This window comes from Panulirus ornatus, chromosome 50 (genome assembly GCF_036320965.1).
Source record: "Panulirus ornatus isolate Po-2019 chromosome 50, ASM3632096v1, whole genome shotgun sequence".
NCBI classification, from domain to species: domain Eukaryota; kingdom Metazoa; phylum Arthropoda; class Malacostraca; order Decapoda; family Palinuridae; genus Panulirus; species Panulirus ornatus.
This window is the reverse complement of record NC_092273.1, coordinates 14,276,124-14,301,856: the sequence shown is the minus strand read 5'-3', so window position 1 is coordinate 14,301,856 and position 25,733 is coordinate 14,276,124. Positions and strand designations below refer to the sequence as shown.

General features: G+C 40.2%; 1 protein-coding gene across 3 annotated transcripts in view; it reads left to right on the top strand.

The window, feature by feature from the left end:
* The window catches only part of LOC139764628 (cyanocobalamin reductase / alkylcobalamin dealkylase-like), a 327,989-nt gene that overhangs the window by 235,219 nt on the left and 67,037 nt on the right, over positions 1-25,733 (top strand). Inside the window, exon 1 of one of the 3 annotated variants that reach the window (XM_071691476.1) lies at positions 17,783-17,932. The exons of 1 other annotated variant lie outside the window; for it this stretch is intronic. The gene's annotated coding sequence lies outside the window, so the exon portion shown is untranslated. Of the gene's footprint in view, positions 1-17,782; positions 17,933-19,619; positions 19,771-25,733 lie in introns of those variants that run through there. One more of the 3 variants, XM_071691475.1, reaches the window with a different exon arrangement.

Genomic DNA, 25,733 nt, shown 5'->3' with positions numbered 1-25,733 from the left:
TGCCTTCAACACCATGTGTCAACCTTACCTGTAAGATCCTATAGCATGGAATATATGATATATATATATATATATATATATATATATATATATATATATATATATATATATATGTATATATATATATATATATATATATATATATATATATATATATATATATATATATATATATATATATATATATATACTCATTCCATCTCCTTCTCACATCACCGCTACTTGTTATCACCTCCCCATTTACGCCCTTCACTGAAGTTCCCATTTGCTCCCTTGTCTTACGCACCCTATTTACCTCCTTCCAGAACATCTTTTTATTCTCCCTAAAATTTACTGATAGTCTCTCACCCCAACTCTCATTTGCCCTTTTTTTCACCTCTTGCACCTTTCTCTTGACCTCCTGTCTCTTTCTTTTATACATCTCCCACTCAATTGCATTTTTTCCCTGCAAAAATCGTCCAAATGCCTCTCTCTTCTCTTTCACTAATACTCTTACTTCTTCATCCCACCACTCACTACCCTTTCTAAACAGCCCCCCTCCCACTCTTCTCATGCCACAAGCATCTTTTGCGCAATCCATCACTGATTCCCTAAATACATCCCATTCCTCCCCCACTCCCCTTACTTCCATTGTTCTCACCTTTTTCCATTCTGTACACAGTCTCTCCTGGTACTTCCCCACACAGGTCTCCTTCCCAAGCTCACTCACTCTCACCACCTTCTTCACCCCAACATTCACTCCTCTTGTTTGTTGAATGTGTCTGATGACAGAGTGGCAGATATAGGGTGTTTTGGTCGAGGTGGTGTGCAAAGTGAGAGGGTTAGGGAAAATGATTTGGTAAACAGAGAAGAGGTAGTAAAAGCTTTGCGGAAGATGAAAGCCGGCAAGGCAGCAGGTTTGGATGGTATTGCAGTGGAATTTATTAAAAAAGGGGGTGACTGTATTGTTGACTGGTTGGTAAGGTTATTTAATGTATGTATGACTCATGGTGAGGTGCCTGAGGATTGGCGGAATGCGTGCATAGTGCCATTGTACAAAGGCAAAGGGGATAAGAGTGAGTGCTCAAATTACAGAGGTATAAGTTTGTTGAGTATTCCTGGTAAATTATATGGGAGGGTATTGATTGAGAGGGTGAAGGCATATACAGAGCATCAGATTGGGGAAGAGCAGTGCGGTTTCAGAAGTGGTAGAGGATGTGTGGATCAGGTGTTTGCTTTGAAGAATGTATGTGAGAAATACTTAGAAAAGCAAATGGATTTGTATGTAGCATTTATGGATCTGGAGAAGGCATATGATAGAGTTGATAGAGATGCTCTGTGGAAGGTATTAAGAATATATAGTGTTGGAGGCAAGTTGTTAGAAGCAGTGAAAAGTTTTTATCGAGGATGTAAGGCATGTGTACGTGTAGGAAGAGAGGAAAGTGATTGGTTCTCAGTGAATGTAGGTTTGCGGCAGGGGTGTGTGATGTCTCCATGGTTGTTTAATTTGTTTATGGATGGGGTTGTAAGGGAGGTAAATGCAAGAGTCCTGGAAAGAGGGGCAAGTATGAAGTCTGTTGGGGATGAGAGAGCTTGGGAAGTGAGTCAGTTGTTGTTCGCTGATGATACAGCGCTGGTGGCTGATTCATGTGAGAAACTGCAGAAGCTGGTGACTGAGTTTGGTAAAGTGTGTGGAAGAAGAAAGTTGAGAGTAAATGTGAATAAGAGCAAGGTTATTAGGTACAGTAGGGGTGAGGGTCAAGTCAATTGGGAGGTGAGTTTGAATGGAGAAAAACTGGAGGAAGTGAAGTGTTTTAGATATCTGGGAGTGGATCTGTCAGCGGATGGAACCATGGAAGCGGAAGTGGATCATAGGGTGGGGGAGGGGGCGAAAATTTTGGGAGCCTTGAAAAATGTGTGGAAGTCGAGAACATTATCTCGGAAAGCAAAAATGGGTATGTTTGAGGGAATAGTGGTTCCAACAATGTTGTATGGTTGCGAGGCGTGGGCTATGGATAGAGATGTGCGCAGGAGGATGGATGTGCTGGAAATGAGATGTTTGAGGACAATGTGTGGTGTGAGGTGGTTTGATCGAGTAAGTAACGTAAGGGTAAGAGAGATGTGTGGAAATAAAAAGAGCGTGGTTGAAAGAGCAGAAGAGGGTGTTTTGAAATGGTTTGGGCACATGGAGAGAATGAGTGAGGAGAGATTGACCAAGAGGATATATGTGTCGGAGGTGGAGGGAACGAGGAGAAGAGGGAGACCAAATTGGAGGTGGAAAGATGGAGTGAAAAAGATTTTGTGTGATCGGGGCCTGAACATGCAGGAGGGTGAAAGGAGGGCAAGGAATAGAGTGAATTGGAGTCATGTGGTATACAGGGGTTGACGTGCTGTCAGTGGATTGAATCAGGGCATGTGAGGCGTCTGGGGTGAACCATGGAGAGCTGTGTGGGTATGTATATTTGCGTGTGTGGACGTGTGTATGTACATGTGTATGGGGGGGGGGGGTGGGGCCATTTCTTTCGTCTGTTTCCTTGCGCTACCTCGCAAACGCGGGAGACAGCGACAAAGTAAAAAAAAAAAAAAACAAAAAAAAAAAAAAAAAAATATATATGTATATATATATATATATATATATATATATATATATATATATATATATATATATATATATTTCCTTAACCTCGCTTGCTAAAAGCGATCACGTCGTGCTTGAAGGTGTGGTGTTAAAGTGGGCTAAAGGCATCAGGGGGATCAGAATCCATAGAAGCGATAAAAGTGTCGGGTGTCACCATAGAGCCGAGCCAGTTCTCTGGTGGACGTAAGCCAGGAAGTGGGAGTTTTTTAAATGCTACAGGGTGTTGAGTGAAGTCTTATACCTGAGAGAGAGAGAGAGAGAGAGAGAGAGAGAGAGAGAGAGAGAGAGAGAGAGAGAGAGAGAGATGGCCAAAAAAAACAAAGAGACCACAGAAGTGGTCTGTAGTGAGGATACAGACAATACACCATTGAGCCAAATCTTAAAAAGGTACAAGAATGTAAAATGAGCGTATCATACGCAAGGGAGGAGGAGAAGCGAATTCGTGGACGAAAATCAATGCTAAAACCCATAAGTAAATTGTGTGTTTGAGAACAACTGCTCCACACACACACACACACACACGCACACACACACACACACACACACACACACACACACACACACACACACACACACACACACACACACACACACAACGGGATTCACAGGGACGAGTTTTGGAAGACGGAGTATACACACGAGGAAGTGAATGACAGATTCTAAAGTGTATTCGCAGTACAAGACATCAGAACGCCGAAGATAGTGCGGTGAGGTCGAGAAGAGGCCGCGAAGAGCATTGGATCTGAGAGAAAAGAGGTAAGCAGGCTCTCGACATCTCTTGAACAGCCTAAGGCACACGCATATGCTGAAGCCTTTCCGCATATACAGTCAGGAGTTTGCAGAAGCTCTTGCTTATAGAATAGTTGGAAGAGACCCTGGTGGCAAGGGAGTGGGAGAAAGCAAATATAGTGCTTGCTAAAGAGACAGGAGGACTGAACAGAATAGAATGAGTCTGTGCTGGAGAAAGTGTATGACAGGGTTGATAAGAGATACACTATGAGAGAAGTTACGAATTGACGGTGTGGGAGGGTGGCTACAAGAAGTGAAGACTTTGTGCGAGTAGGACGCGAGGAGGACGAGTGGTTATAGGTGAAGTTGGGTCTACGGCAACGGTGTGTGATGTTACCGTGTGTGTATAATCTGTGTGTTGATATAGGAGGTAAATGCGAGAGTCTTGGAAAGAGAGGCGGCTTTGCAGTCTGTTGGTGGTGGGGGCGCTAAGGGGGTGAGTTAGTTGTTTGCAGATGACACGGCTCTGGTGGCAGACTCCATTGTGGAACTGAGGAAGATGGTCTCTGAGTTTAGGGAGAGAGAGAGAGAGAGTGTAGGAGAAATTTGAAAGTTAATGTGAATAAAAGTAAATCTATGAAGTTTAGGAATAGGAAGAGAAGGTTTGACTGAAGTTTGAACATGGCTAGAGAGAAGCTGGAGGAAATGGAGTGTTTCAGATGTCTTTGAAGTGTATGGAAAGAGAGGTCATTGTTTGCCAAGGCAAAGCTCGATATCCTTTATGGTGTAACAGTCCCAGCAGCGTTGTATGGATGCGGGGTGTTGGGTTGTGGATCAAAAAGCGCGGAAGAGGATGGGTATATTTGAAATGAAATATTGGGGGACAATATGTGGTGTGAGGAGGGTTGATCAAGTGGTAATTGACAGGTTAAGAGAGAGAGAGAGAGAGAGAGAGAGAGAGAGAGAGAGAGAGAGAGAGAGAGAGAGAGAGAGAGAGAGAGAGAGGTGGTTAGTAAAAAGAGTCAGGTTGAGAAATGATTTGGACAAACGGGGTGGATGTGTAAGGAGAGGTTGACTTGAAGGATATACATGTTTGATGTAGAAGGAACAGGGAGAAGAAAGTGAGACCGAGATGGAGATAAAGGGATGGAATGAAAGATGTTTTGAGGGGTTAGGACATTAAAAAAAATTAGATAAATGCAGGAGGATGAAAGGCGTGCAGGGGATAGAGTGAATGGGATCGCTATGGTACGCCGAGAGTGATCTGCTGTCAGTAACTTGAACCGAGGAATAATGAAGCGGTCAGGGGAAAACACAGAAAGATCTGTAGTGCGGCTTGGGATAGAGGACTCTGGTTTCGTTGCAGTAAACATGACAATATTTCTCTGATCTTGGCGCTTCCTCGAAGTACGAAAGTGATGTACAACGTAATACGCCGAGGCGATAGTTCCTGAAACCTCGTTACACATCATCTGTAAAGTCAGCAAACAATAGTGTACACCGTTGAACACTCACAAGATGGAAATACATTCACAGGGCATTGCAAATATGGCATAACCGAGACCATGTAATACAGACTGAACTGTTTACATTTCATCCGTGACGCAGTACATACTAATTTATGTAAACAGCAAGAATCCGTAGGTTCGCTATAGTGTTGTGTAGGCAGGAGCTTAAATGCAACTGAGATACATCTTTTCTTAACTAATTTTGAGATTCCCTGTTGTACTTAGAGGTTTGGAGTTAATATAGTATAGTGTATGCTTGTATGATAAAGAAAATGGATTTCTTTTAAAGAAAACGTAATTTATTGTATGGGTAACTTAGTTTCGAATTATAATTCCGCATGAGTGTCTTGAGTTGTTGATGTCGTACAAATAAATGGTTCATTATATTCATAGTCAGTATGACCCGTGTCAAGGACAGGTCTTGCACGCCATACAGTCTGAGTCCACCCACTTAATTAAGAAAGAAAATCAGATCTATGGAGTCTCCGAAAGTTGAGTGCGATGCGACTTCACCGAGTCGCTCATGTTCAGAATATTATATAAAGAAATGTCATGAATGACCAGGAAAGGTTGGTGAATGATATATGTTGCTCTTTTATTTGAGGCATGGTATTTTGAAAGTCAGATCCTTGTTGTTTCTTGTTTTTCTGTCATATAGGAAACTATAAGTTTAAGGAAATGCAGTTGTAAGCAAGGGTTGATGATCAGGGAAGTACGGACATGATGAGAGTTTCCCGGGGTGAGTATAAAGGATATGTAATTGTATCCCGGGAGAGGATCGTAGTGGAGGGACGCAACCCGATGCTCACCTGTGCCTTCAAGACGCCTTGGCGTCGCCCGGGCCAATTTGGTCCACAGTAGCAGGAGACGCTACCTTTGTAGGTATGATCAAAAGAACATTTGAGTTCTCTTGAAGGAATGAAATGTGAGTTGACACAAGATTGTATCCATTAGCCTAAGAGATGGACAGTGAGATATGTAGGGGGTGAGGAGGGAGACAAGGGGCACGCCGAGTGGTATAAGGTAACGAATATACTTTTGATAACATTGAAGCGTATGTAAATACCTCATATGAAGGGAAATCATAGCTCATCATCAGTCAGGAATAGGGAGCTCTGTGTATAAGAGCATCGAGGTCGAGGCTAGTAATTAATGGAGTTGTTTATTTTAAGGTGCTCTTTAACTCCGGGTCATGTTCAGGTACGATTAGGTGATCACTCACTGTAGAAGGTGCTGTCAGTGACAGTGCTAGTGTATCACTGTCGTAGAAAACATGATGTGATACGTATTGTTATGTAAAGGTGTCTTGGTATTATGGGGGGAGGGTGTACATAAACTGATTACCCCCCCGCCAACACCCACTCGTTTACGCAAGGCTGCGTTTTCGTTCCTGTATTTCATGCCATGCATTGGAGAGAAGTTATCTTTTCTACTCTTTGTAGTCCTGCGGCAAGAAAATAACTGAGATTAGAACATTTTACCAGTTAGATCAGGGCTGGTTTGAGCTTCAAGCACGGCCAATGAGAGAGAGGTTTCAGGGGGATACATCGTGCTTAGGCCTAAGGGTCCAATTGGGGGGGGGGGTCCGGGGAATTTCCTAGCATCTCAGACAATATTTGCATATATTGAAGACTTAGCAGCATTCACATTGATGTGTGAGACTACATAGTTGAAAGTATTCTTAAAGTGTATGTGAACTAGACACTACTGAACTATAATACGTCAGTGAACACTGTCTACTTGGGGAAGAGAATGCGGACCCGAAATAAACTTCGTACCCCCGGATTAAATTCCTCTCAGAGGCCCTGTGACCTTGTGTGGGGGGACCTCGGAGCAAAGTTACTGTAGGAGACCATTTTCCGGGCGCCGGAATAATGATATTCTTGGAGGGTTGAGTTATACATTCATATAAAGTCCTCATTTGAAGCTGACAAAGAACCCTCTAACAAGGAAAATGAATTGCCTTATGAACTGGTTGGTATGATTCGAAGAAATAGACGAGTTTGTTGCTATACTTTGTCTCCCTAATAACGGCCATTTCTTTCTTTTTTTTTTCATAAGCCCGTGCGAAATAATCCGTTGGATATATGGATTTGTATATCCTTCAGTTGGACTGAACAACATTCACATATATCCTCAACTTGCCCAGAGCCAATCTCTTTCTTTCCCTCTTGGTGCTTCGGTATCTCCCATGTGAATACGTAAGGGATGGGAGAGAGAGGGAGGAGGAGGACGAGACCTTTCGTAAGTCCAAGATAGCAGCAGAAGGCTATAAACATGCACAGGTTTACAGACGACCATAGATAGATTAGTCCTGTACCGTTGATGATATGTGATCATCATCTGGCATCATCCTCAGAAGCTCTCGTTGCCACCAGAAGCTCGCGCGATTTTTTTTTTCTTTTCTATTCTATCTTCATCTTATCCTCCCTTCCATGAGTTCCCCATACGTGCGTCTTCCACAGTTGGTTCTCTCTCATTCGTCTTACGATCACCGTATCTCCTGGGCACCGTGTTTGAATTTGATATTGCCAGATTTTTAGAGTGCGATTGCCTCCATGGGCGTGCTCGCCAAGTTGGTAAACATTCTTGATAGGCGCGTGTGTCTCTTATGTCCTTGTTATCGCTCCTACTTGTTATCGCTGGAGCACTTTCCCTCTCCCTGTTTATGATTGTCATGCTTTATTATACTGATTAAGAATATCGCCAACGCTGTCTCAGTACAGAAAAAAAAAGAAGAAATTACTAGTATGATTATTTTCTCAGTTTTAATGTACGAGGAGGGATATCTACGATCGTGCTCGCCCCTGTCTCTAGAACTTTCCTTATCATAAAACATTTGAACTAAAATATCCCTTGAAGGGTTTTAACATTCACCTTTGATTAAATGCCATGGCCCTTGTTCGTTCTGTTGTAACATTCACCTTTGATTTCCTGCTATGGCCCCGGTTCGTTCTGCTTTTGCAACAGTTCGAAGAACTGTTCACCTTTTTGACATCATGAAACTGTTCTGTGAAAACTTGTAGGCTGTGATCGTCACCTTTTCCTTTTCTCTTCCATGTTCTAATATATGGCCTCTAACTGCTCTTTGTAACCGAGCTAATACAATTCTGATATCGACCTTGTTGCCCTCCTCTACGTCTCTTATATATATATTTTTTCGATACTATTCGCCATTTCCCACGTTAGCGAGGCAGCGTTAAGAACAGAGGACTGGACCTTTGAGGGAATATCCTTACCTGGCCCCCTTCTCTGTTCCTTCTTTTGGAAAATTAAAATATATATATATATATATATATATATATATATATATATATATATATATATATATATATATATATATATCTTTCTTTCAAACTGTTCGCCATTTCCCGCATTAGCGAGGTAGCGTTAAGAACAGAGGACTGGGCCTTTGAGGGAATACCCTCACCTGGCCCAATTCTCTGTTCCTTCTTTTGGAAAATTAAAAAAAAAAAAAACGAGAGGGGAGGATTTCCAGCCCCCCGCTCCCAAATATATATATATATATATATATATATATATATATATATATATATATATATATATATATGTGTGTGTGTGTGTGTGTGTGTGTGTGTGTGCGCTTTATATGCGTTGACTTCAGAGGAATATTCTCGTTTTGTCTTAATATTCCCTGTGATCAAGTTGCTGGACTTTTGGTTTACAGTGAGGAAATGGACGAAGCGAGCAAATGAGGACTTTCTAAATGTCTTATGCACAACACGACATCCCGCCACCTTAGTTAGATTCGCACTTAAATGAGTTTGATAAAAGTGTACGTGGTCATAGAATTATCCTTATCACCTGGAGAACGTGTTCAAGATTTCTCAGTCGGTGGTTGGAGCTCGACAGCTAAACACTGACGGCCGTAAATGACACCCCCTTGTGGCAGACTAAAGCCCAAACAGCTAACCAGCGGATGTGTTGAGCGCTTTTCTGCCATTGAATCTCTGGTGAGTTTTGTTTTGTCAAATTCATCTTCTCTTCTGATAATGGTGTATGATATTCTCTTGACTGTTCGCTTCGACATTTACATATTTTCATTAATGAAAACACAAGGAAGTGATGGATAACAACGGAACTGTAGACGTCCACTCTTACAACAATAACCTCTTGTTATACACTCAGCATTACACAGGAAAAGCAGCAGGCTTCCCCTGGGAGATAGAAATAAAATACACAGGTCCAACCAACATGGCCGAAGATGGCGTCCGGCTAGGCTGCAGGAGGAGGGAAGTGTAGTTGAGATGAACGTGTAGGAGAGTCGAACCGGATGGGATAAAAAAAGAACTTTGAACAAAATGAGGTGAAATTTTGTTGCCTTAAAGCGCAAGGGAGCAGAGGTGAAAGTATATATTATGTTGAAATTGATAAGAACAACTGTTTATCACACTATCAAACAATAAAACCTGTTTATCATACTATCAAACACTCTCAATAATTACGGTCATATCATCGTACCAATTGAACGGTTCTCATTCGATTTTAATTCTAAATTACTAACATGATTTCAGACCCACCATAAGTCGAAAAAAAAATAATCCAGTACAACTTTGTCACTGGCAGTGGACGGGATGGCGTTTCATGATTCGTGTTATATAAATTTATTACGTTTTCCAATAACGTTTTCCCTCGACTTTACCCATTTTGTAAATCATAATTAATCAAAATGTGAGACTCGCAGTAATGGTATCCAAGGAGGAGGTCTACTGTAGGAGTCCAATGTAATTGGTCACAAACAGTGAGAAATATCGATATATGGCGTGTGGCAAAATGACAGACTTGCCAATTTTAAAACTGAATGTTACCTCATTGGAAGAACCAGCCGATTAGGGGTCATCATAACTCGAAAATTACATGGTAAAATGTCTTGCAGTTCCTCGTATTGGTAGAAGGGGAGGTCATCTGTAAGAATCCAATGTATAGTTCATCACGAACAGTGGGGTAACTCGTCTATCTACGGTTAAATATGACATACTCTAACATCTTACTTTTTTCTGCTTGTGCATTCTGGTGCGTCATAATTCTAAAATTCATATAGTATTAATAGTAAAAGTACTGGATAATAATCAAGCCATAATCAAGGTTTCAGCATTGTAAGAAATTTATGTCTTACATCTGCCTAGGAAGAGAGAGGAATGCTACCATGAATATGTCACTGTATCGTCCAAGATATATTAACCCGCAGACAGAATCACCTGTACTAACATTATATCTTACCATTCAAGTTAGGAAACATCGAGTAAATTACGTGAATACCTTAGAAATTACCAAATGGTCTTATTCTCCACTTCGTTTTACTACAACGAAACTATGAGCTTGTTCCAAGATCCTTGACTCTTGCAAATTATTTACAAGAAAAGGTCACAGGTACATGGAAATATTTATTATAGAGTGGAGGACACCATCCAACAGTTGCCTGTTATGTTCGCTAACAATTTTGTTCCCTGATTGCGGGACGCTGGCGATGGCCTGGCTACCAGGATAGGTCGCTGGCAGAGTCGGTCGTGGTAGACCGTATCTGTGCCTCAATCACAGGTGAAAGATGTCGCAGTTTACCACATTTGCAGCTTGGACTGTGGATTGAGACACTTTTGCGTCTTGTCTCCTCGAGTCCTCAGAGTTAACGTTTAGGTGAGTGTCAGTTCTTCATGTCTGTGGATATATACATATTTAGTGGATATTGGTAATAGGGATTAGATTAAGATATCCCCAGCAACCGGTGAATTAAGTTGTCTGAACAAGGTAAACTGGTGCATCTCCGACGTGAGTTTGGTCAATATGGTGAGTTTATAGAATCCCACCTTTTTTTTTTGCGAGTTGAAAGAGGTTTACGGTGATTACTCGCTGGCTGACAGTTAAAAAGTATTCGTCGCCAACATTTCGCCATGGCTCTAAAGGTTTTTTTCATCATATAACGACACACAGACACACACAATCAGTACAGTGTACCTCTCAAGTGTTGTGTTCTCTGAATTTTTTTTTTTTCTTTATCTTCATTGAGAACGCTGATAGAAAGTGTTTCCCACTGACCCACAAGCATTGAAAAGCTTTAATCTAACGATATGAGGCAGATAAGATACGGCTTTTGATTAGGGTCACTTGACCTAGAAAAGCTTTCGGCTTTTGGATGGTAATTCTGCCCCAGTTGTTGTATGAAATGGATTAAATGTATGGTTAAACGAGTGAAAGCTTAACTAGCCTTAATCTAACCAAAGCTAGATTAACGTGAGAGTTGAGTGTGTTGAATGTCATCCGCTGATTTCTTTATAAAGTACCTCAGTTGAGTGGTAAAGTAGTAGTATAGGGTCACCACTTAAATACCTTATGAACTTCAGTGGAAAACGTACCAGTGAAATCTTCGAAGTGCTTTAGACCAGAGGTGCTTGAAGTTACATTATTTTTTATGTAAATTAATGTGAAGGGTAAGATGATGTGCTGTAATGGAAGGGCATATTCTACAGGAGGGTGGGTGGGGTAGAGGACATGGGCAGTCACATGTTTGTACAATTATATCATCATTGGCCAATGGAATAATTGTATTTTGCCACTTTCCCAGACCAATAAGTTTATAGAATTTTATCCATCCACAGAAGTGTTTTATGTTCGTTCAAACAAAACTCCCTTGATTATTGCTCTCTGCAACTCTCTCTTATATCTTGAATATGTTTTTATTCAAAACTGGTTACCTGTTTCATGATCATCTTATTTCTGTACAACAGTTGGATACAGTTTGAGAATTTGACAGATATGAGTGATTGAATTTAACACCCTAATTACTTAAAATGCTAAATTCTCTTAACATTCGTTGTGTTCGTCCATAATTCTCGTTTTGAGTTTTCATCAGTCTTAGCACGTTTTTATCCTCCCCCATTTAGGCCAAACCCTGGATACATGCTTTTTAAAATGTGTTAATCTATGAAAATTATTAACATAAATCAACAACATTTCATTAAACCTCACCAAACCTCACATAGAGGTCAAGGTTAATGATACTGTTTTGTATAATTCTTGAAATATACCAAAGATGATATCTTTCTTCTCCAATATTGATAGCATGCCGAAGTTAAGTAAACACAGTCCACTAATTTTCTAATAACAATGGATATTACATTTTTTTTTATAAATTAACATCAAAAATGTCATAGACTGAAATTGTTAGGGAAAGTTAGAAGAGGTTTCCATGGGTTGTGATGATTCTAGAAGTATCTAGATTATTATCATAGTAAAAAATGGAATGCGCCAAATCACATTCCCCCAGTCTGAATTGCATTTAGGTATGAGGAGTTCATTAATATATATTTCTTCAAAATCCTTAAGTTATTTCAGTGGTGTCCCAAATCTGGTGCTTTAATTTTTACTGATATATATATATATATATATATATATATATATATATATATATATATATATATATATATATATATATTTCATACTATTCGCCATTTCCCGCGTTTGCGAGGTAGCGTTAAGAACAGAGGACTGGGCCTTAAAGGGAAAATCCTCACCTGGCCCCCTTCTCTGTTCCTTCTTTTGGAAAATTAAAAAAAAATGAGAGGGGAGGATTTCCAGCCACCCGCCCCCTCCCCTTTTAGTCGCCTTCTACGACACGCAGGGAATACGTGGGAAGTATTCTTTCTCCCCTGTCCCCAGGGATATATATATATATATATATATATATATATATATATATATATATATATATATATATATATATATATATATATATATATATATAAATATATATATATATATATATATATATATATATATATATATATATATATATATATATATTGGAAAGGATCACAAATTTGCGCATGATCAAGATATTCGTATGAGTCCATAGGGAAAATGAAACACGAAAAGTTCCCAAGTGCACTTTCGTGTAATAATCACATCATCAGGGCAGACACAAGAGAGAAATATAACAGTCAGTTGATATACATTGAAGAGACGAAGCTAGGACGCCATTTGGACAATCACATGTTTGCCAAATGGCGTCCTAGCTTCGTCTCTTCGATTTATATCAACTGACATATATTTCTCTCTTGTGTCTCCCCTGATGATGTGATTATTACACGAAAGTGCACTTGGGAACTTTTTGTGTTTCATTTTCCCTTTGCACTCATAGGAATATATATATATATATATATATATATATATATATATATATATATATATATATATATATATATATATATATGTATATATATATATATATATATATATATATGTATATAATTATTTATTTATTTATTTATCTATTTTACTTTGTCGCTGTCTCCCGCGTTTGCGAGGTAGCGCAAGGAGACAGACGGAAGAAATGGCCCAACCCACACCCATACACATGTATATACATACACGTCCACACACGCAAATATACATACCTATACATCTCAATGTACACATATATATACACACACAGACACATACATATATACCCATGCACACAATTCACACTGTCTGCCTTTATTCATTTCCATCGCCACCTCGCCACACATGGAATACCATCCCCCTCCCCCCTCATGTGTGCGAGGTAGCGCTAGGAAAAGACAACAAAGGCCCCATTCGTTCACACTCAGTCTCTAGCTGTCATGCAATAATGCCCGAAACCACAGCTCCCTTTCCACATCCAGGCCCCACACAACCAGCGCTGTATCATCAGCGAACAACAACTGACTCACTTCTCAAGCTCTCTCATCCACAACAGACTTCATTCTTGCCCCTCTTTCCAAAACTCTTGCATTCACCTCCCTAACAACCCCATCCATAAACAAATTAAACAACCATGGAGACATCACACACCCCTGCCGCAAACCTATATTCACTGAGAACCAATCACTTTCCTCTCTTCCTACACGTTCACATGCCTTACATCCTCGATAAAAACTTTTCACTGCTTCTAACAACTTGCCACCCACACCATATATTCTTAATACCTTCCACAGAGCATCTCTATCAACTCTATCATATGCCTTCTCCAGATCCATAAATGCTACATACAAATCCATTTGCTTTTCTAAGTATTTCTCACATACATTCTTCAAAGCAAACACCTGATCCACACATCCTCTACCACTTCTGAAACCACACTGCTCTTCCCCAATCTGATGCTCTGTACATGCCTTCACCTTCTCAATCAATACCCTCCCATATAATTTACCAGGAATACTCAACATCTGGCATCATCCTCAGAAGCTCTCGTTGCCACCAGAAGCTCGCGCGATTTTTTTTTCGTTTCTTTCCTATCTTCATCTTATCCTCCCTTCCATGAATTCCCCATACGTGTGTCTTCCACAGTTGGTTCTCTCTCATTCGTCTTACGATCACCGTATCTCCTGGGCACCGTGTTTGAATTTGATATTGCCAGATTTTTAGAGTGCGATTGCCTCCATGGGCGTGCTCGCCAAGTTGGTAAACATTCTTGATAGGCGCGTGTGTCTCTATGTCCTTGTTATCGCTCCTACTTGTTATCGCTGGAGCACTTTCCCTCTCCCTGTGTATGATTGTCATGCTTTATTATACTGATTAAGAATATTGCCAACGCTGTCTCAGTACAGAAAAGAAAACAGAAATTACTTGTATATTTATTTTCTCAGTTGTAATGTACGAGGAGGGATATCTACGATCGTGCTCGCCCCTGTCTCTAGAACTTTCCTTATCATAAAACATTTGAACTAAAATATCCCTTGAAGGGTTTTAACATTCACCTTTGATTAAATGCCATGGCCCTTCTTCGTTCTGTTTTAACATTCACCTTTGATTTCCTGCTATGGCCCCGGTTCGTTCTGCTTTTGCAACAGTTCGAAGAACTGTTCACCTTTTTGACATCATGAAACTGTTCTGTGAAAACTTGTAGGCTGTGATCGTCACCTTTTCATTTTCTCTTCCATGTTCTAATATATGGCCTCTAACTGCTCTTTGTAACCGAGCTAATACAATTCTGATATCGACCTTGTTGCCCTCCTCTACGTCTCTTATATATATATTTTTTCGATACTATTCGCCATTTCCCACGTTAGCGAGGTAGCGTTAAGAACAGAGGACTGGACCTTTGAGGGAATATCCTTACCTGGCCCCCTTCTCTGTTCCTTCTTTTGGAAAATTGAAATATATATATATGGGAGGGTATTGATTGAGAGGGTGAAGGCATGTACAGAGCATCAGATTGGGGAAGAGCAGTGTGGTTTCAGAAGTGGTAGAGGATGTGTGGATCAGGTGTTTGCTTTGAAGAATGTATGTGAGAAATACTTAGAAAAGCAAATGGATTTGTATGTAGCATTTATGGATCTGGAGAAGGCATATGATAGAGTTGATAGAGATGCTCTGTGGAAGGTATTAAGAATATATGGTGTGGGAGGAAAGTTGTTAGAAGCAGTGAAAAGTTTTTATCGAGGATGTAAGGCATGTGTACATGTAGGAAGAGAGGAAAGTGATTGGTTCTCAGTGAATGTAGGTTTGCGGCAGGGGTGTGTGATGTCTCCATGGTTGTTTAATTTGTTTATGGATGGGGTTGTTAGGGAGGTAAATGCAAGAGTCTTGGAAAGAGGGGCAAGTATGAAGTCTGTTGGGGATGAGAGAGCTTGAGAAGTGAGTCAGTTGTTGTTCGCTGATGATACAGCGCTGGTGGCGGATTCATGTGAGAAACTGCAGAAGCTGGTGACGGAGTTTGGTAAAGTGTGTGGAAGAAGAAAGTTAAGAGTAAATGTGAATAAGAGCAAGGTTATTAGGTACAGTAGGGTTGAGGGTCAAGTCAATTGGGAGGTGAGTTTGAATGGAGAAAAACTGGAGGAAGTGAAGTGTTTTAGATATCTGGGAGTGGATCTGTCAGCGGATGGAACCATGGAAGCGGAAGTGGATCATAGGGTGGGGGAGGGGGCGAAAATTTTGGGAGCCTTGAAAAATGTGTGGAAGTCGAGAACATTATCCCGGAAAGCAAAAATGGGTATGTTTGAAGGAATAGTAGTTCCAACAATGTTGTATGGTTGCGAGGCGTGGGCTATGGATAGAGTTGTGCGCAGGAGGATGGATGTGCTGGAAATTAGATGTTTGAGGACAATGTGTGGTGTGAGGTGGTTTGATCGAGTAAGTAACGTAAGGGTAAGAGAGATGTGTGGAAATAAAAAGAGCGTGGTTGAGAGAGCAGAAGAGGGTGTTTTGAAATGGTTTGGGCACATGGAGAGAATGAGTGAGGAAAGATTGACCAAGAGGATATATGTGTCGGAGGTGGAGGGAACGAGGAGAAGAGGGAGACCAAATTGGAGGTGGAAAGATGGAGTGAAAAGGATTTTGTGTGATCGGGGCCTGAACATGCAGGAGGGTGAAAGGAGGGCAAGGAATAGAATGAATTGGAGCGATGTGGTATACAGGGGTTGACGTGCTGTCAGTGGATTGAATCAAGGCATGTGAAGCGTCCGGGGTAAACCATGGAAAGCTGTGTAGGTATGTATATTTGCGTGTGTGGACGTGTGTATGTACATGTGTATGGGGAGGGTTGGGCCATTTCTTTCGTCTGTTTCCTTGCGCTACCTCGCAAACGCGGGAGACAGCGACAAAGTATAAAAAAAAAAAAAAAAAATATATATATATATATATATATATATATATATATATATATATATATATATATATATATATATATATATATATATATATATATATATATATATATTTTTTTTTTTTTTTTTTTTATACTTTGTCGCTGTCTCCCGCGTTTGCGAGGTAGCGCAAGGAAACAGACGAAAGAAATGGCCCAACCCCCCCCCCCCCATACACATGTACATACGTCCACACACGCAAATATACATACCTACACAGCTTTCCATGGTTTACCCCAGACGCTTCACATGCCTTGATTCAATCCACTGACAGCACGTCAACCCCTGTATACCACATCGCTCCAATTCACTCTATTCCTTGCCCTCCTTTCACCCTCCTGCATGTTCAGGCCCCGATCACACAAAATCTTTTTCACTCCATCTTTCCACCTCCAATTTGGTCTCCCTCTTCTCCTCGTTCCCTCCACCTCCGACACATATATCCTCTTGGTCAATCTTTCCTCACTCATTCTCTCCATGTGCCCAAACCATTTCAAAACACCCTCTTCTGCTCTCTCAACCACGCTCTTTTTATTTCCACACATCTCTCTTACCCTTACGTTACTTACTCGATCAAACCACCTCACACCACACATTGTCCTCAAACATCTCATTTCCAGCACATCCATCCTCCTGCGCACATCTCTATCCATAGCCCACGCCTCGCAACCATACAACATTGTTGGAACCACTATTCCTTCAAACATACCCATTTTTGCTTTCCGAGATAATGTTCTCGACTTCCACACATTTTTCAAGGCTCCCAAAATTTTCGCCCCCTCCCCCACCCTATGATCCACTTCCGCTTCCATGGTTCCATCCGCTGACAGATCCGCTCCCAGATATCTAAAACACTTCACTTCCTCCAGTTTTTTCCATTCAAACTCACCTCCCAATTGACTTGACCCTCAACCCTACTGTACCTAATAACCTTGCTCTTATTCACATTTACTCTTAACTTTCTTCTTCCACACACTTTATATATATATATATATATATATATATATATATATATATATATATATATATATATATATATGTGTGTGTGTGTGTGTGTGTGTGTGTGTGCTTTATGTGCGTTGACTTCAGAGGAATATTCTCGTTTTGTCTTAATATTCCCTGTGATCAGGTTGCTGACCTTTGGTTTACAGTGAGGAAATGGACGAAGCGAGCAAATGAGGACTTTCTAAATGTCTTATGCACATTATAACATCACTCTCAATGCTCCCGTGCCCTTCCCGCCACCTTAGATTCGCACTTAAATGAGTTTGATAAAAGTGTACGTGGTCATAGAATTATCCTTATCACCTGGAGAACGTGTTCAAGATTTCTCAGTCGATGGTTGGAGCTCGACAGCTAAACACTGACGGCCGTAAATGACACCCCCTTGTGGCAGACTAAAGCCCAAACAGCTAACCAGCGGATGTGTTGAGCGCTTTTCTGCCATTGAATCTCTGGTGAGTTTTGTTTTGTCAAATTCATCTTCTCTTCTGATAATGGTGTATGATATTCTCTTGACTGTTCGCTTCGACATTTACATATTTTCATTAATGAAAACACAAGGAAGTGATGGAGAACAACGGAACTGTAGACGTCCACTCTTACAACAATAACCTCTTGTTATACACTCAGCATTACACAGGAAAAGCAGCAGGCTTCCCCTGGGAGATAGAAATAAAATACACAGGTCCAACCAACATGGCCGAAGATGGCGTCCGGCTAGGCTGCAGGAGGAGGGAATTGTAGTTGAGATGAACGTGTAGGAGAGTCGAACCGGATGGGATAAAAAAGAAGTTTGAACAAAATGAGGTGAAATTTTGTTGCCTTAAAGCGCAAGGGAGCAGAGGTGAAAGTATATATTATGTTGAAATTGATAAGAACAACTGTTTATCACACCATCAAACAATAAAACCTGTTTATCATACTATCAAACACTCTCAATAATTACGGTCATATCATCGTACCAATTGAACGGTTCTCATTCGATTTTAATTCTAAATTACTAACATGATTTCAGACCCACCATAAGTCGAAAAAAAAAATAATCCAGTACAACTTTGTCACTGGCAGTGGACGGGATGGCGTTTCATGATTCGTGTTATATAAATTTACGTTTTCCAATAACGTTTTCCCTCGACTTTACCCATTTTGTAAATCATAATTAATCAAAATGTAAGACTCGCAGTAATGGTATCCAAGGAGGAGGTCTACTGTAGGAGTCCAATGTAATTGGTCACAAACAGTGAGAAATATCGATATATGGCGTGTGGCAAAATGACAGACTTGCCAATTTTAAAACTGAATGTTACCTCATTGTAAGAACCAGCCGATTAGGGGTCATCATAACTCGAAAATTACATGGTAAAATGTCTTGCAGTTCCTCGTATTGGTAGAAGGGGAGGTCATCTGTAAGAATCCAATGTATAGTTCATCACGAACAGTGGGGTAACTCGTCTATCTACGGTTAAATATGACATACTCTAACATCTTACTTTTTTCTGCTTGTGCATTTTGGTGCGTCATAATTCTAAAATTCATATAGTATTAATAGTAAAAGTACTGGATAGTTCGGGGGAGTGAGTGTTTTACCTTGATTATCAAAGTATATGATAGCTTGACCACAGTCTCCAATATGAGCGAGTGTGGGTGATAAATTTCTCTAAATTTAATAATGTAAACGTCAGAACTTCAGACATGGACGGAAGGAATTTGTTCATGAGTATATAGCCATAATCAAGGTTTCAGCATTGTAAGAAATTTATGTTTTACATCTGCCTAGGAAGAGAGAGGAATGCTACCATGAATATGTCACTGTATCGTCCAAGATATATTAACCCGCCCGCAGACAGAATCACCTGTACTAATATTATATCTTACCATTCAAGTTAGGAAACATCGAGTAAATTACGTGAATACCTTAGAAATTACCAAATGGTCTTATTCTCCACTTCGTTTTACTACAACGAAACTATGAGCATGTTCCAAGATCCTTGACTCTTGCAAATTATTTACAAGAAAAGTCACAGGTACATAGATGGAAATATTTATTATAGAGTGGACACCATCCATCAGTTGCCTGTTATGTTCGCTAACAATTTTGTTCCCTGATTGCGGGACGCTGGCGATGGCTATCCTGGCTACCAGGATAGGTCGCTGGCAGAGTCGGTCGTGGTAGACCGTATCTGTGCCTCAATCACAGGTGAAAGATGTCGCAGTTTACCACATTTGCAGCTTGGACTGTGGATTGAGACACTTTTGCGTCTTGTCTCCTCGAGTCCTCAGAGTTAACGTTTAGGTGAGTGTCAGTTCTTCATTTCTGTGGATATATACATATTTAGTGGATATTGGTAATAGGGATTAGATTAAGATATCCCCAGCAACCGGTGAATTAAGTTGTCTGAACAAGGTAAACTGGCGCATCTCCGACGTGAGTTTGGTCAATATGGTGAGTTTATAGAATCCCACCTTTTTTTTTGCGAGTTGAAAGAGGTTTACGGTGATTACTCGCTGGCTGACAGTTTAAAAGTATTCGTCGCCAACATTTCGCCATGGCTCTAAAGGTTTTTTTCATCATATAACGACACACAAACACACACACAATCAGTACAGTGTACCTCTCAAGTGTTGTGTTCTCTGAATTTTTTTTTTTTATCTTCTCCATTGAGAACACTGATAGAAAGTGTTTCCCACTGACCCACAAGCATTGAAAAGCTTTAATCTAACGATATGAGACAGATAAGATACGGCTTTTGATTAGGGTCACTTGACCTAGAAAAGCTTTCGGCTTTTGGATGGTAATTCTGCCCCAGTTGTTGTATGAAATGGATTAAATGTATGGTTAAAGGAGTGAAAGCTTAACTAGCCTTAATCTAACCAAAGCTAGATTAACGTGAGAGATGAGTGTGTTGAATGTCATCCTCTGAATTCTTTATAAAGTACCTCAGTTGAGTGGTAAAGTAGTAGTTTAGGGTCACCACTTAAATACCTTATGAACTTCAGTGGAAAACGTACCAGTGAAATCTTAGAAGTGCTTTAGACCAGAGGAGCTTGAAGTTACATTATTTTTTTTGTAAATTAATGTAAAGGGTAAGATGATGTGGCGTAATGGAAGGGCATATTCTACAGGAGGAGGGGTGGGGCAGAGGACATGGGCAGTCACATGTTTGTACAATTATTACATCATTGGCCAATGGAATAATTGTGTTTCGGCACTTTCCCAGACCAATAAGTTTATAAAATTTTATCCATCCACAGAAGTGTTTTATGTTCGTTCAAACAAAACTCCCTTGATTATTGCTGTCTGCAACTCTCTCTTATATCTTGAATATGTTTTTATTCAAAACTGGTTACCTGTTTCATGATCATCTTATTTCTGTACAACAGTTGGATACAGTTTGAGAATTTGACAGATATGAGTGATTGAATTTAACACCCTAATTACTTAAAATGCTAAATTCTCTTAACATTCGTTGTGTTTGTCCATAATTCTCGTTTTGTTTTTCATCAGTCTTAGCATGTTTTTACCCTCCCCCATTTAGGCCAAACCCTGGATACATGCTTTTTAAAATGTGTTAATCTATGAAAATTATTAACATAAATCAACAAAATTTCATTAAACCTCACCAAACCTCACATAGAGGTCAAGGTTAATGATAATGTTTTGTATAATTCTTGAAATATACTAAAGATGATATCTTTCTTCTCCAATATTGATAGCATGCCGAAGTTAAGTAAACACAGTCCACTAATTTTCTAATAACAATGGATATTACATTTTTTTTTAAATTAACATCAAAAATGTCATAGACTGAAATTGTTAGGGAAAGTTAGAAGAGGTTTCTATGGGTTGTGATGATTCTAGAAGTATCTAGATTATTATCATAGTAAAAAATGTAATGCACCCAATCACATTCCCCCAGTCCGAATTGCATTTAGGTATGAGGAGTTCATTAATATATATTTCTTCAAAATCCCTTTAGTTATTTCAGTGGTGTCCCAAATCTGGTGCTTTAATTTTTACTATGTATATATATATATATATATATATATATATATATATATATATATATATATATATATATATATATATGTAGGTTTGTGGCAGGGGTGTGTGATGTCTCCAAGGTTGTTTAATTTGTTTATGGATGGGGTTGTTAGGGAGGTGAATGCAAGAGTTTTGGAAAGAGGGGCAAGTATGAAGTCTGTTGGGGATGAGAGAGCTTGAGAAGTGAGTCAGTTGTTGTTCACTGATGATACAGTGCTGGTGGCTGATTCATGTGAGAAACTGCAGAAGCTGGTGACTGAGTTTGGTAAAGTGAGTGAAAGAAGAAAGTTAAGAGTAAATGTGAATAAGGGCAAGGTAATTAGGTACAGTAGGGTTGAGGGGCAAGTCAATTGGGAGGTAAGTTTGAATGGAGAAAAACTGGAGGAAGTAAAGTGTTTTAGATATCTGGGAGTGGATCTGGCAGCGGATGGAACCATGGAAGCGGAAGTGGTTCATAGGGTGGGGGAGGGGGCGAAAATCCTGGGAGCCTTGAATAATGTTTGGAAGTCGAGAACATTATCTCGGAAAGCAAAAATGGGTATGTTTGAAGGAATAGTGGTTCCAACAATGTTGTATGGTTGCGAGGCGTGGGCTATGGATAGAGTTGTGCGCAGGAGGATGGATGTGCTGGAAATGAGATGTTTGAGGACAGTGTGTGGTGTGAGGTGGTTTGATCGAGTAAGTAATGTAAGGGTAAGAGAGATGTGTGAAAATAAAAAGAGCGTGGTTGAGAGAGCAGAAGAGGGGATAGGGGATTAAGAATACTTCCCACGTATTCCCTGCGTGTCGTAGAAGGCGACTAAAAGGGGAGGGAGCGGGGGGCTGGAAATCCTCCTTTTTTTTTTTTCTTTTTTTTTTTCCAAAAGAAGGAACAGAGGGGGCCAGGTGAGGATATTCCAAAAAAGGCCCAGTCCTCCGTTCTTAATGCTACCTCGCTAACGCGGGAAATGGCGAATAGTTTAAAAGAAAGAAAAGAATATATATATTGGAAAGGATCACAAATTTGCGCATGATCAAGATATTCATATGAGTCCATGGGGAAAATGAAACTTGAAAAGTTCCTAAGTGCACTTTCGTGTAATAATCACATTATCAGGGGAGACACAAGAGAGAAATATAACAGTCAGTTGATATACATTGAAGAGATGAAGCTAGGACGCCATTTGGACAATCGCATGTTTACCAAATGGCGTCCTAGCTTCGTCTCTTCGATTTATATCAACTGACTTATATTTATCTGTTGTGTCTCCCCTGATGATGTGATTGTTACACGAAAGTGCACTTGGGAACTTTTCGTGTTTCATTCTCCATGTGGACTCATAGGAATATATATATATATATATATATATATATATATATATATATATATATATATATATATAAGAGTGAGTGCTCAAATTAAAGAGGTATAAGTTTGTTGAGTATTCCTGGCAAATTATATGAGAGGGTATTGATTGAGAGGGTGAAGGCATGTACAGAGCATCAGATTGGGGAAGAGCAGTGTGGTTTCAGAAGTGGTAGAGGATGTGTGGATCAGGTGTTTGCTTTGAAGAATGTATGTGAGAAATACTTAGAAAAGCAAATGGATTTGTATGTAGCATTTATGGATCTGGAGAAGGCATATGATAGAGTTGATAGAGATGCTCTGTGAAAGGTATTAAGAATATATGCTGCTGGAGGCAAGTTGTTAGAAGCAGTGAAAAGTTTTTATCAAGGATGTAAGGCATGTGTACGTGTAGGAAGAGAGGAAAGTGATTGGTTCTCAGTGAATGTAGGTTTGCGGCAGGGGTGTGTGATGTCTCCATGGTTGTTTAATTTGTTTATGGATGGGGTTGTTAGGGAGGTGAATGCAAGAGTTTTGGAAAGAGGGGCAAGTATGAAGTCTGTTGGGGATGAGAGAGCTTGGGAAGTGAGTCAGTTGTTGTTCGCTGATGATACAGCGCTGGTGGCTGATTCATGTGAGAAACTACAGAAGCTGGTGACTGAGTTTGGTAAAGTGTGTGAAAGAAGAAAGTTAAGAGTAAATGTGAATAAGAGCAAGGTTATTAGGTGCAGTAGGGTTGAGGGTCAAGTCAATTGGGAGGTGAGTTTGAATGGAGAAAAACTGGAGGAAGTGAAGTGTTTTAGATATCTGGGAGTGGATCTGGCAGCGGATGGAACCATGGAAGCGGAAGTGGATCATAGGGTGGGGGAGGGGGCTAAAATTCTGGGAGCCTTGAAGAATGTGTGGAAGTCGAGAACATTATCTCGGAAAGCAAAAATGGGTATGTTTGAAGGAATAGTGGTTCCAACAATGTTGTATTGTTGCGAGGCGTGGACTATGGATAGAGTTGTGCGCAGGAGGATGGATGTGCTGGAAATGAGATGTTTGAGGACAATGTGTGGTGTGAGGTGGTTTGATCGAGTAAGTAACGTAAGGGTAAGAGAGATGTGTGGAAAAAAAAAGAGTGTGGTTGAGAGAGCAGAAGAGGGTGTTTTGAAATGGTTTGGTCACATGGAGAGAATGAGTGAGGAAAGATTGACCAAGAGGATATATGTGTCGGAGGTGGAGGGAACGAGGAGAAGAGGGAGATCAAATTGGAGGTGGAAAGATGGAGTGAAAAAGATTTTGTGTGATCGGGGCCTGAACATGAAGGAGGGTGAAAGGAGGGCAAGGAATAGAGTGAATTGGAGCGATGTGGTATACCGGGGTTGACGTGCTGTCAGTGGAATGATTCAAGGCATGTGAAGCGTCGGGTAAACCATGGAAAGCTGTGTAGGTATGTATATTTGCGTGTGGGGACGTATGTATATACATGTGTATGGGGGTGGGTTGGGCCATTTCTTTCGTCTGTTTCCTTGCGCTACCTCACAAACGCGGGAGACAGCAACAAAGCGAATAGTATGAAAAAAAAAATATATATATATATATATATATATATATATATATATATATATATATATATATATATATATATATATATATGTATATATGAGACAGCGACAAAGTATAATAAATAATAATAAGTATATATATATATATATATATATATATATATATATATATATATATATTTTATATATATATATATATATTTTTTTTTTTTGCCGGTCTGCCGCGTTTGCGAGGTAGCGCAAGGAAACAGATGAAAGAAATGGCCTAACCCACCCCCATACACATGTATATACATATGTCCACACACACAAATATACATACCTACACAGCTTTCCATGGTTTACCCCAGACGCTTCACATACCCTGATTCAACCCACTGACAGCACGTCAACCCCGGTATACCACATCGATCCAATTCACTCTATTCCTTGCCCTCCTTTCACCCTCCTGCATGTTCAGGCCCCAATCACACAAAATCTTTTTCACTCCATCTTTCCACCTCCAATTTGGTCTCCCACTTCTCCTCGTTCCCTCCACCTCCGACACATATATCCTCTTGGTCAATCTTTCCTCACTCATTCTCTCCATGTGCCCAAACCATTTCAAAACACCCTCTTCTGCTCTCTCAACCACGCTCTTTTTATTTCCACACATCTCTCTTACCCTTACATTACTTACTCGATCAAACCACCTCACACCACACATTGTCCTCAAACATCTCATTTCCAGCACATCCATCCTCCTGCGCACAACTCTATCCATAGCCCACGCCTCGCAACCATACAACATTGTTGGAACCACTATTCCTTCAAACATACCCATTTTTGCTTTCCAAGATAATGTTCCCGACTTCCACACATTCTTCAAGGCTCCCAGAATTTTCGCCCCTCTCCCACCCCATGATCCACCCTACATATATATATATATATATATATATATATATATATATATATATATATATAATTTTTTTTTTTTTTTTGCTGTCTCCCGCGTTTGCAAGGTAGCGCAAGGAAACAGATGAAAGAAATGGCCCAACCCACCCCCATACATTTCAATGGACACATATATATACACACACAGACATATACATATATACACATGTACATAATTCATACTGTCTGCCTTTATTTATTCCCATCGCCACCTCATCACACATGGAATAACATCCCCCTCCCCCTCATGTGTGCGAGGTAGCACTAGGAAAAGACAACAAAGGCCCCATTCATTCACACTCAGTCTCTAGCTGTCATGTAATAATGCCCAAAACCACAGCTCCCTTTCCACATCCAGGCCCCACAGAACTTTCCATGGTTTACCCCAGACACTTCACGTGCCCTGA